Source organism: Lactuca virosa, chromosome 5 (genome assembly GCF_052849685.1).
Source record: "Lactuca virosa cultivar CGN04683 chromosome 5, Lactuca_virosa_CGN04683_v6, whole genome shotgun sequence".
Lineage (NCBI taxonomy): Eukaryota > Viridiplantae > Streptophyta > Magnoliopsida > Asterales > Asteraceae > Lactuca > Lactuca virosa.
In genome coordinates, this window is record NC_136430.1 from 276,712,501 (window position 1) to 276,725,912 (window position 13,412).

Here is a 13,412-nt window from a genome sequence, read left to right on the forward strand (position 1 = left end):
TATTGTATATGGTGGAGGAAAACGAACCACAATAGTCTTTAAAATGACCCCAAGAAGATGCGTGGAAAGCCATATGGAAAAACACCCAATGGTCTTAAAAATAGTGAAATGAACAGAAATCACGTCGTGGTGTATAATACCACGTCGTGGTATTGTATAAAAACGCGAACAGAATATCCCAGTTAAAACACTCCACGACGTGAAAATTTAATCACCACGTCGTGGAAACTGGACCATCAGAAAATTAAGATTTTCCACTTCTTCATTCAACCTAGCACCTTGACTAACATCTTAATGGGTTAAGACTTCTTCTAATGTTGTATAATACACTTGTGGACTCTATCCTCTCTCTCTTTAACGCACCCCACACTTATTTCAAATTGTGAGTCACGACTCTTGACTCGACCTTACTCCTCTTCATGATTCCTTAGCAAGCTGTAATCAACCAAAATAACTAAAAGAGTAACATAATAGTTTACTAAAGTCTTACATCAACAAACCAAGTTCAACATTAACTTACACCACATAAAACAAATAAAAAAACTAAAAACTAAACAGAAAAGAAACTAACCATCATCCTCTCATCCCTGCACTCCACTCGGTCCTTCCCCATCGTCCTTCGGGATCCACAGCTCTTCCCATGTCGGAATATAAGGACATTGTGGTGGCACCGCGGGTGGTCGCACCACACCCATGTGGGAAAACATTGCTTCCAAAATTTGTGTGTTGTAATTCATCCCACCACGGAGATTATCCAAATATGATCCAACCCTGGTTTGAAACAGGTCGGTGGGTACTCCTCCCGGGTGACGGTCTCTCTCAACTTCTCCCCGGGCTCTAACGTTTCTTCGTCTTCTCGCAGGAGGTTGCTCGGGTTGTTCCACCTCTTGCTCTCTATCTTCCGGGGGTATAACATAACGTCCCCCGACATCAACCACCACGCGCATAACACCCAAAAATTGAATAGTCAAATCATTGTATGGCAAACGGGTAAGGTTCCGCACAAATTCTTGGGACAAAATCCCATATGACCGGGCAAGACGGGTGACCAAATGTCCACCTGTAATTGGACTTCCTTGTCGTGAACTGGCCGCTCTCTTTACCAAAAACCTTGCTAGCATGTAAGGAATATCACAACACACCCAGGGAGTAATAATACTCCACAAAAAGAACAAATCTTGTAAAGAAACCTTATCACCGTGATGTTTATGATTGATAGAAAAGGTGATAAGGCGGTGAAAAAAACGATGCACCGGATTCCGAATTTATGCTTCACTTGAATCACGAGAACTGTACTCGTGATTTGCGATAGTGCGCCAAAATTGAACATCAAAAATACCGGGCGCAAAATCTCGAACACAACCAAGTAAAAATGGAACAAAGAATGGGGATTGAGTCTCCACTTATGTATAGATCCCCATGCGCCTTGCAAATTCCCGGAGACTACACTCCCGATACACCCCGCCCAACCGGAAAACTAGTGCCCGGTTATAATCAAAATCCATGGTGCGTTCTCAAAGTTCACAGTAGAGAAAAACTCCACTGATAATTCCCGGTACACGGGTTCTTGGATCGCGAACAAGATCCTCCATCCATGGAAAGTAAAGGAAAAATGGTCTCCCTCGTATACTTTCATCCAATGGCGCTCCAACTCAACAACCATTCCAACACCGCCGAGCCATCCCCAGTCAATAATCGGAGCTATAGCAAACTCCCTATTGTATAACCATCCCAAACGGTTCTGATAAGACGTCAACAAGGCCCGTGAAATGGTTCGTGGAAATTGATATAACGGAAGGATATTCGAGACATCAATCGGGTCATTGTCCTGTTGAACAGCCCTTCTAGGTGCCATCTTTCTGCAATGTTCAAAAACAAACCAAAACAAAAACAAAACACCTAAAATATGTTATCAAAAACAATGCATAAAACTTGTCGCCCAGGAATCATGGCGTGGCTTGGCTCGCCACGTCGTGGTCTCGCAGTCGGATCGTTGGCACAGATCGAACACTAAATACGCAATTTAACCCAAAAACAATACTTGGGGTTTGTTTCTATTCCTATTCTAAGGGCATGCAACCTAAAAACAGTGACCAATTTCATCCAATTTCGGAAATCCTATCATTCACATAAACCCTAACCATGAAAATGTATAAATTGTAAGTAATATCTACAATTAATGGATGAAATACATACCAAATGGAGTAAAAGGACAAGAGAATGAAGGAAATTTGGAGGAAAAGTTGAAAAAAATCAGTTGTGGGGACCTTGCTTCCGTTCGTGAGGCAGTAAACAAATGGGGAAGAAGTTTGTGGTCAAAGGGTTTAATAAATGGTCCCCCCCCCCCCCTTCGTGGCTTTTAAAGGTCACGTCGTGGCAGGCTATACCACGTCGTGACTTTTAATAATAGATAAACAGGTCAAGTTGCAATTAGTCCCCGAATTGTTCCTTAAAATCACGACATGGCTCTCCTGACCACGACGTGATTGATGTCTGGTCACAAAAATTTGCTAATCTAACAATTTTTATTTATGTTCTTTGTGTTCCAATTATTACCAAAGCATCCCACGGCTAATTTTTTTACCAAGTAATAGTCTATAGATGATGACTTGATAACCTTTAAAAAAACTCAAAAACTAAAAAGAAAAGAAAAAAAAGCAAACCAAACTCGGGTTTCCTCCCGAGAAGCGCTTCTTTTTGAGGAGTCTTGAGCTGGACTCCGTGCCTCCTATGTTGAATCATCTGAAGAGTCCACCACTAGGATCTTTTGTTCCTTGAAACGCCTCTTGTAAGCTTGAACACGTCTTTTATACGCCTTTTTCGGATTTTCGTTTTTAGCTTTGACCTCGTCTCCATCAAGCTTGCGTTTAGTCCCTTTAGCTTTGACCTCGTCTCCAAATTCACATTTTCCTAAGTAACTAAGATTGGGTATTAATAAGAGTTTAGTTACTTAGTATTTATCATTAATACTTTTAATGAAAGGAGAATTATAGTCCTTGTCCTACCCGTTCGGCTAACGACCCTCCACCAGTCAAGGAATCGGTGGGTGAGAGTGGACACCCATTAAACTGTCATTTTATAGGCAGTAACCTTATACCCCCCTTATAGACCGGCTTCGTGAATGAGGCCTACTAACGGTAAGACTGACTTTACTCTTATACATATATATAAATATTATTAACTTATAATATTATAAAGTATAAGGGTTGAATTTTAACTTTTAAAATTCTAAGGGCTAACTTGGAATTAAAGTATTCATAAGTGAAAACTTTTCAAATTCCAAAACTTGAGGGCAAGTTTTGAAACTATTCAAAACTAATTAATTCCATAACTTATGAGTTTAAAGTAGTTTTAATTAAAAAAAATAACTTTTTTTTATTGTAACTTATGGAACTAACTAAGGTTACACCTTTTTTTTAATTTAATGAAGAGACTCTTGAACCTCCATAACTTGAGGACAAGTTATGGAGTCATAAAACCATTTAATTAGAACTAGACTCTTCATTTTGTAACCTTTGCCAACTTTTATGAGTTTTATGATTCTTAAATGTGACTTTTCATATAACTTGAGGACAAGTTACAAAAACACACTTTGGAATCAACTCTTAGATTAAAATGGATTGAAAACAACTATTTCACACAACTTTTCTATTAATCTAAGAACCTCATAAGAACAAGATAATTCAAATCATCAATCTTCAAGAAATTAGCATGAACATACAAACTAATACAAATCTTGAAATTATGACAATCATCTTAGAAATTGGATTAGCATGAACATTACCACATCAAAAACAAGTTTATAAGTCCAAAAACATCTTAGGGTAATGTTCCTAGTCCAATTCCAGCCAAAACAATCGAATATATGCATCCAACTCGATTTTTCAGCTACTTTTGCAAGTATAACAAGAAAACAAGCCTAGGCTCTGATACCACTGTTGGGTTATGAGCATTCTAACACTCCTAAGTGTAAATGCAACCCTAAATACCTTGGATCTATGTTTTCTCTATTATACATACAATTATGAACATCCAAGGTACTATCCTAATCTAGCATACAAAATAATAAATATAACAAGATAGAATACATACCTCTTTGATGTAGAATGTCTTCATGAAGCTTGAGTGCCTAGTGCCCCAAGTGTGACACCTCAAATGGTTCACACAACACCAAATACACTTGGAATAACTTTAGAGAAACTTGAACACTCCTTGAAATCGTCTAGCCCTCACACTCACACATTAGTGCACGATTTCTTGAGCCATGGGATTCTTTTATATGGTGGCTATTACGGTTACACCATGTAACTCATAACTTTACCCATTCCTTATGCTCCATGGATTTTAACCTCCATGGAGTATCCATGGGTCACCCCATGGACTTAGTCCAACATAAGGAATCTTGGATCACAAGCCCACATATATAAGAATGAATGATTTACACAATCAACCCATATATTTAATTAGTCTCCTTTTGATCACTTAATTAATTCCAAATTAATTCTTGATCAATACTAATTAAATAACCTTATTAATATATTAGAACTTATAATATATTAACCAACCTTAAGTGTTATTTCTCTCATTATAGTCTATCCAAATGCATGATGCCATGCAACCCAAATGGACCATGTCGGGTCGGGTCAAGTCTTACCAATTATAGTTATGGACTTAGACATTAATCCAACAGTCTCCCACTTGGATAAGTCTAAAACTATTATTGCGTATGACTTCAGGAACCGATCAGCAATCGTAGCTCTCAAAAGCTTCTGTCGAACTCTGACCTTGTCGATGAACTCTGACCTTTGTCAATGACTTGTCCATTAGATAAGGGATCATATATTCCTCCATTCTAGATATCATATGGACTGAGACATGGATTATCAATCATTCTCTCTGTCCATTTGTTGTTTCCCGATTTCCGATTCATGATGACTGACTGATTGAACAAATCAAATCAGTCCTGGCTTGGCCAAGCACTCACATGTATCATCTTTAAATCATCGAGGGGCCCACAGATATCGCTTTTATCCCGAAGGTAAAAGGAATGGATAAACTTCGACTCATATGGCTTGTTCTACTACTTGTTGAATCATACACAAAGGCACGTTTTATAACATCGAGTTACCAATGCGTTTTCGTGCAATCAATGTATAACCAACTCATAGTAACAACTCATATCTCTAGGTTTGAAGAATATAAGATATTATCGTCTCATGATCACTCGTGATAAAATCCATGAAGTGATTCAAATGAGCGCGGTTGAATCCAATACTCAGAACTTATGAGCACTCATGAGTGTTGTAGCACCACTTTGTCCACCAACTTGGACCTCTACAAACCAACCCATGACAGTCTTGATTCATATCTACTTCCAACATATGACCGACTGTGGATGGTTTGAATAACTTAATCATTCAGGAAGAGCGACTTAGTTATTCTGGAAGTCAAAACATGCAAAGTGAAACACAAGAATAAATGAATCAAATATGGTATCAAACCCTATGAATATAAATAAACACTTTTATTTATCGCCATACTGATTACTCATTATTCATTGCTTCGGTTTTATCAACTTTATACTTGAATTTAAAACAATAGTTGTCCCATGCTCCAAGCATGTACACTATGTTTTCTAAACACTAGTCATGCCATACACCAAGTATGCATACTATGTTTGTCTATGATCTTTACTTTGTAAAATAGATCAATTGAACATCACTCCAATGATCCTCTTTTCACAGTCCCAAATCCTTACTGCAAATGCAAGAATTCCAAATTCATGTCATTTACTGAAATCTGTTAGATTCTAAACTTATATGCATTGATCCTCTTAATGATTATGCACAAAGTCAGAAAGACTTGACAAAAATCATTACAGAGCATTCCAAAGGAGATCAGCTTCTTGGAAACATCCTTCTTTCATTAAGTTTCCTAATCTTACACAGATTGAATAATTTCTAACTTTGAAACATTTCCATATTCCATTTTGACTATCACTTCTGAACAAGAGTTGCCTCCTTACAGATTATGTCAATATGGTCCTTCCAGAATTAACATTATACTTCCAACTGTCCTTGAACAACCAATCTTTGGTAAACCTTAGATTGTCCTCGACAATTGCTTAATCATTTTAGTCATATCCAATTCTAGACCTTTTCCCTTCATAATCCCCCAGGCATTTGGAAAATTTTAGAAAGGATGAATATAGCACATGTAATCGATCCTATATCCGAAGCATATGGGACACGATTCATGATGTCTCACATAAAGACTAAACCAGTCTTTTGCTATAATATTTCCATTTCAATTTGCCAAGTTCTCAAAATTCAGATTATGAAAAGGGATGCCGTAATCATAATCGAATTTTAGAACGCAAATAATGGACCCATATATAGAATTTCCTTATGTTGAGCCATTCCAACATGAAATTCATATATATATCCTTGATTAAATACGATTAAAATCTCAATCTAAGCTTTTAGAATTGAAATGAAGTATAATTTCCTCTCCCTTAATTATAGCAAAACAACTTTTTCAACCCCTGCAGCCTCACGAATTGAAACTTTTGTTTTCTATAATTAACATTGCTAACTTGCAACCTTTGTCATAATTATCATGCTCCCACTAACATGATGATTATTAGCATAACACTTATGCTCCCACTAGCTTTGACATGTACTCAGAAATCAGCTGACTTTCTTACCAAAGTTCAGATTTCTGATACTAGATTGTTTTGATAAAACTTTATCAAAATCATACACCTCTCTTAGATAGCCCACATGTGTGTCTAAACAATTTTAGAACTATGAAAAGGGATGTCGTAATCATAGTCTCAATTGTTTAGACCTTTGCCACTTCTCACAAGTCCATGTTAGTGTGCCGGTAAACCACACACGCTCCACTAACGACTTTGAGAATGCAAATATCACAATTGCTATCTAGCTAAAATCTACTTAGTGAAAGTGTTTCCTCACCATCATTTTCATGAATCGGAGAGAAACCTTATGACACTTAGATTTAATAGTGTATGTGTTCTTATCCATGTGAATTTGTCAAAACCATAATCACAAGACAAGGTTAGTGACAAATCCAAACTCATATTGATTAAACTTGTGCAATCTTAAATTCTTGCCATTTGGCAGCTCAGGTGCCTGCCATTGCTTCCAAGTAGTTGTGCAACCAATTGAGAACTCTCAGAACTCCTATGCAAAGCCAACTTGAATAGGCACAAAAATTTCAACACGATAGGTTATAAACCTCAAGTCGTGTGCTAGTGAAGGACTTTAGGTTTTATTCTTGATTAAGTCTTGAAACTTTCAAGAGCTTTAAGACTCCCACTGTCCTCTTGACATATAAGACTCCCTTGTCAAATATTCAAGAGATAGTGCGGATTCTTTATCAAGACTAACACTTTACACAATTGGCCTTAGTTGGTCTCTGTTTTATCCAAAACATCACAACTTACCAATTTCAAATGTACAAGAGTAGATAACCTTTTACTCTTACATTTGACTAGTGTTAACAAACCCTCTTTAAGATATGTCACTCAAGTTACAATCTTGGAGTATGACTCTAAGAATTGTTTTGGAACGAAGTATGACTCATCTTTTTGATTTAACCATTTCAACAATTCATGACTCCTCTTCTTAGTCATAAGAATGCACTAAGATGACTTTAGAGGACCAATTGTGATATGGTATCTTAATCATTAAGATGATCATAAACATGATACTAAAGTACTCTCCCATCTTTTCAGATTTGAGAAACTTTTATCTTTCTGCCATACTTTGATTCTTCTTATTCGTTCTGTCTCACATTGAAACTTCTCCAATGCTACAGACTTATACTTAAACTTATAAGTATAACCATATTTAGTGAACTTAAGTAAATCATGACGAATAGTCTTCTTGATCTTTTGTGGTGGACTTGACCCGTGCACAAGAATGTGTACTCGATCCCTTAGTCCTTTCCTTATTCACATAAGGAATTAGTCTTAATTTTCCAAGCTGAAAGTTCTCATTCATCATACTATTCAACTTGCATGATTCCAAGTTTCGGTCCAATTGAACCTTGGGTGATGAGAATCTTTCCTTATTTGGTAATATTAGACACTACCACAACCGAAATAATCAAATCCATTTTTCCAATATTGCTATCAATGGAATCTTATAAGCAACAACTTTTCACAAATGCCATTGTAAGGATACTTAAAATAAATAAAATCAAAACCTTTTTCTTTTATTTTAAAACTTTGCGGAAAAACTTATCCTTACAATCCATATGAAAACCTTGTTATTATCTATTCCTAAGCAATATAAATATCATAACTCTTAAGTAATAGCCCAAAATTCTGATCACCGAACCATGCGATTGAAATCCTTCTTCGCGATCAGAATTAGTATGTACTTAATAGAGTTAGACAATGGACTTTACCTGAAGTAGAGCCAAACTTATTGACTTTAACATCCTTAGGTAAATTTGGCATCTTCGTAACCAATGCCCCTTCCTTTGGCAATAGTTACCTATGGACCCTTGATAATGGGACTATCTCAGACTTCGCCTCTCTCTTTACCATTGGGTCAACCGAGTTGACTATGGCCGATCCCTTTCCATTGGGAAGAGAGAGCTTTACTGGATATCCAATGTCATCATTGTCAATGTCCATAGCATTTTAGGAAGTTGATCTTAGCAAATAGATAAGATCATTAAGGGTCTTGTCTTAGTCTGTTTCATAGGATTCCCAAAAGAACTCACTATGTGACTTAGAAAGTAGTTGAGCCACCAACTTTCTCAAGACTTTGACACCCAACTCTCCCGGCTTGTCAATATGTGACAACATCTCCAAGATGTGATCACACCTAGACCTTGCATTGCCAATAGGTCTTGAGTGACCTTAAACTTTTTAGGAACTTGTGGGTTAGGGAGAATAATTAGAGGAGGTGAAAGAAGTATGACATCCATGGGACATCATCTTCATTTAGGAAAGCTTGTTTCAAGAGATTTGGGAAGATCATAAATGTCTAGACCAGACATCTTTTTGGGAGATATTCAAGATAGTTGATTTAAAGTCCTTAATATGACACCCAATATGAAATATTAAGGCTAGGACCCAACAAACTATTTTATAACTTAGAAGAGGGATGCCGTAATCCAAGCTATAAAATATTTGAAGGTAGGTGAATGACGATTCACCAATTTCCACCATGAAAAACGAAATAATTTATTAGGTTTTAATTGGATTTGAAAATCCTAGATCTTTGAGATTCATTGAATTGTTCAAAGGCATGTTTCAATCTCGAGTGTGCCCTTCAGGTTTTGTGACTGGGATGCCGAGGATCACAAAACAAGGTGTGAATAACCATGCAAATATACTTGGTACCCTTAATATTTACCCCTTAATCAGTGTGCCGGTTAACCACACACGCTCCACCGATACTATGATAAATATTAAGTTACCCTTTGCCTATCTTGTTAAGTCCAGGTTAGTGTGTCGGTTGACCACACACGCTCCACTAACGACTTAAGCAAAGTGCAAAGTGTAATTTCATGGGTTAGCACCAAATTCACATTTTCCTAAGTAACTAAGATTGTGTATTAATAAGAGTTTAGTTACTTAGTATTTATCATTAATACTTTTAATGAAAGGAGAATTATAGTCCTTGTCCTACCCGTTCGGCTAACGACCCTCCACCAGTCAAGGAAGCGGTGGGTGAGAGTGGACACCCATTAAACTGCCATTTTATAGGCAGTAACCTTATACCCCCCTTATAGACCGGCTTCGTGAATGAGTCCTACTAACGGTAAGACTGACTTTACTCTTATACATATATATAAATATTATTAACTTATAATATTATAAAGTATAAGGGTTGAATTTTAACTTTTAAAATTCTAAGGGCTAACTTGGAATTAAAGTATTCATAAGTGAAAACTTTTCAAATTCCAAAACTTGAGGGCAAGTTTTGAAACTATTCAAAACTAATTAATTCCATAACTTATGAGTTTAAAGTAGTTTTAATTAAAAAAATAACTTTTTTTTATTGTAACTTATGGAACTAATTAAGGTTACACCTTTTTTTTTTAATTTAATGAAGAGACTCTTGAACCTCCATAACTTGAGGACAAGTTATGGAGTCATAAAACCATTTAATTAGAACTAGACTCTTCATTTTGTAACCTTTGCCAACTTTTATGAGTTTTATGATTCTTAAATGTGACTTTTCATATAACTTGAGGACAAGTTACAAAAACACACTTTGGAATCAACTCTTAGATTAAAATGGATTGAAAACAACTATTTCACACAACTTTTCTATTAATCTAAGAACCTCATAAGAACAAGATAATTCAAATCATCAATCTTCAAGAAATTAGCATGAACATACAAACTAATACAAATCTTGAAATTATGACAATCATCTTAGAAATTGGATTAGCATGAACATTACCACATCAAAAACAAGTTTATAAGTCCAAAAACATCTTAGGGTAATGTTCCTAGTCCAATTCCAGCCAAAACAATCGAATATATGCATCCAACTCGATTTTTCAGCTACTTTTGCAAGTATAACAAGAAAACAAGCCTAGGCTCTGATACCACTGTTGGGTTATGAGCATTCTAACACTCCTAAGTGTACATGCAACCCTAAATACCTTGGATCTATGTTTTCTCTATTATACATACAATTATGAACATCCAAGGTATTATCCTAATCTAGCATACAAAATAATAAATATAACAAGATAGAATACATACCTCTTTGATGTAGAATGTCTTCATGAAGCTTGAGTGCCTAGTGCCCCAAGTGTGACACCTCAAATGGTTCACACAACACCAAATACACTTGGAATAACTTTAGAGAAACTTGAACACTCCTTGAAATCGTCTAGCCCTCACACTCACACATTAGTGCACGATTTCTTGAGCCATGGGATTCTTTTATATGGTGGCTATTACGGTTACACCATGTAACTCATAACTTTACCCATTCCTTATGCTCCATGGATTTTAACCTCCATGGAGTATCCATGGGTCACCCCATGGACTTAGTCCAACATAAGGAATCTTGGATCACAAGCCCACATATATAAGAATGAATGATTTACACAATCAACCCATATATTTAATTAGTCTCCTTTTGATCACTTAATTAATTCCAAATTAATTCTTGATCAATACTAATTAAATAACCTTATTAATATATTAGAACTTATAATATATTAACCAACCTTAAGTGTTATTTCTCTCATTATAGTCTATCCAAATGCATGATGCCATGCAACCCAAATGGACCATGCCGGGTCGGGTCAAGTCTTACCGATTATAGTTATGGACTTAGACATTAATCCAACACTTCTTTCATATCCAATACCACAAAGTCTATTGGAAAAATGAATTTCCTAATTTTTACGAAAATATCTTCCACAATGCCCCGGGGTTGTGTCACTGAACGGTTCGCCATGTGAATAGTCATCTTTGTAGTCTTCAACTTCTGAATATTTAATTTTTGATAAAACGAATAAGGCATCAAATTTATGCTAGCCCCAGAATCGGCTAAAGCATAAACCTTCATATTATTCCCAAACTCACATGGGAGAGTAAGTCGTCCAGGATCCCCCCATCTTCTTAGGTATTTCTCCCAACACAGCTTTTGAGCTTTGCTCACTTAGAATCACCATAGAATTCTCCTTTAATTGCTGACAAGTGTCTAACAAGTCTTGTAGGAACTTAGCATATTCTAGAATTTTTGCAAGCGAATCAATAAAAGGAGTATTGATAGGAATACCCTTTAATTGCTTGATAAACTCCAGATGTTCTCTCTCCAGTGGACTGAGATTAGCTCTAGACGGGAATGGCAAAGGCGGTTTATAAGTCGAGACGGTTTCCAGAATTTTCTGATCAGACCAAGGCCACGACGTGGACGTATTATTCCCACGACGTGGTTTCTGTACTTCAGTTACATTTTGGTTCTCGAATTTTAGCTTCTTCGGTTTTGGATCGGGGTGCTGGGGCTCCACTTCCAAGGCCTTTAGGAACTCAGAAATCGCCTCTTCTTCAATATCTATGGCCATTACGTGAGATTGGGTTTTGTTTTCAGGATTTTTCGGGAATATCTTCTCATTAACCAAAGTGGTAAGTTGACCAAGTTGTACTTCAAGGTTATTAATGGAGGCTTGCTGATTCTTTATTAATGCTTGCTGATCTATCATCATTGTGTGATGATTCTTTATTATACTTCTTTGTTCTTCCATTGCAGCATCGGTAACATCATGTCTTTTTTCTGAAGCTTCCATGAATTTCATCAACATGGTCTCTAATTCTGATTTCTTCTCAACTAGTGGTTGCTCTCTTTGGTAGAAGCCCCGGCCAGTTTGCCTAAATTTCTCTTCTTTTTGCTTCTTGTATTCTTCGTAAGGCAGCCACTCCTTCTTTGGTTTCTCCAATCTTCTTCATACTTGTCCCCACTCGAGTAACACACTTGAGCTTTTTTGTTTCCATATTCATCCATATTGCAATCCTTTGTCAAGTGTGGGCCACTACATCTCTCGCAACCAACTCGAATTGCATGAATTGATTGGTCCATTTGAGTCAATCTCCTATCCATAGTGCTAAGCATTGTCATCACAGCAGCCATCTCTTCAGTTTGTGTACCTCCACTGCCTTTTATTCCATCTCGCCCTGGGTTGTGATACTCACGAGAGTGCCTTGAAAACTCTTCAATAAGCTCCTTGGCCTGATTTGGGTTCTTCTTCGTTAGTGGTCCTTGCGAATCAAGGAGTTGTCTAGTCATGACATTCACCCCATCATAAAATATTGACATCTCTTGCTGAATATTAAGGTCATGTTGAGGACAATTCCTTAACAACCCCTTGTAGCGTTCCCAGGCCTCGTATAATGACTCCCCCGGATTTTACTCAAAGTTGGCAATTGCCTTCTTGAGTTTAGAGATTTTGGAGGGTGGACAAAACTGATCTAGAAATCTCTCACGCAATTGGGCCCATGTGGTGATCGTACCAGGTGGGAGTGCCTTCAACCAGTCTTTTGCTGCTCCCTTGAAAGTGACTGGTAGCATCCTTAGCAAAGCTGTCTCCCTTGGGATATTGGGAGTATTAAAATAATCCGCTATATCGTTCACCTCGTCTAAGTGTTTGAAAGCATCCTCGTGATCCTTCCCGTAAAATGGGATATCCTTAAGTGCAGTAAGGATATGTCCCTTTAACTCGAATGTGGCATTGGGAGGAATCGTAGGATGTACTAAACCCGGCCCCACATCATCTCGAATGCGCTTCTTGTAGTCCCCCATGGCCATCTCATCAATGTTTGCCATTTCGTTCTCCAGCTCGTTCTCAGGTTCACTTGTATGTAATTCAAATTCAGGCTCAGTATCGTAAGCGGACTCGGCTTGGAC

At 37.1% G+C, this 13,412-nt stretch overlaps 1 non-coding gene across 1 annotated transcript; it reads left to right on the forward strand.

Moving 5' to 3' along the window:
- The first annotated feature begins 12,840 nt into the window (after positions 1–12,840).
- LOC145117947 (small nucleolar RNA R71) lies at positions 12,841–12,947 on the forward strand. The gene has a single exon (XR_013712938.1). It is a non-coding gene; the product is annotated as a small nucleolar RNA R71 (small nucleolar RNA).
- Positions 12,948–13,412: the final 465 nt, after the last annotated feature.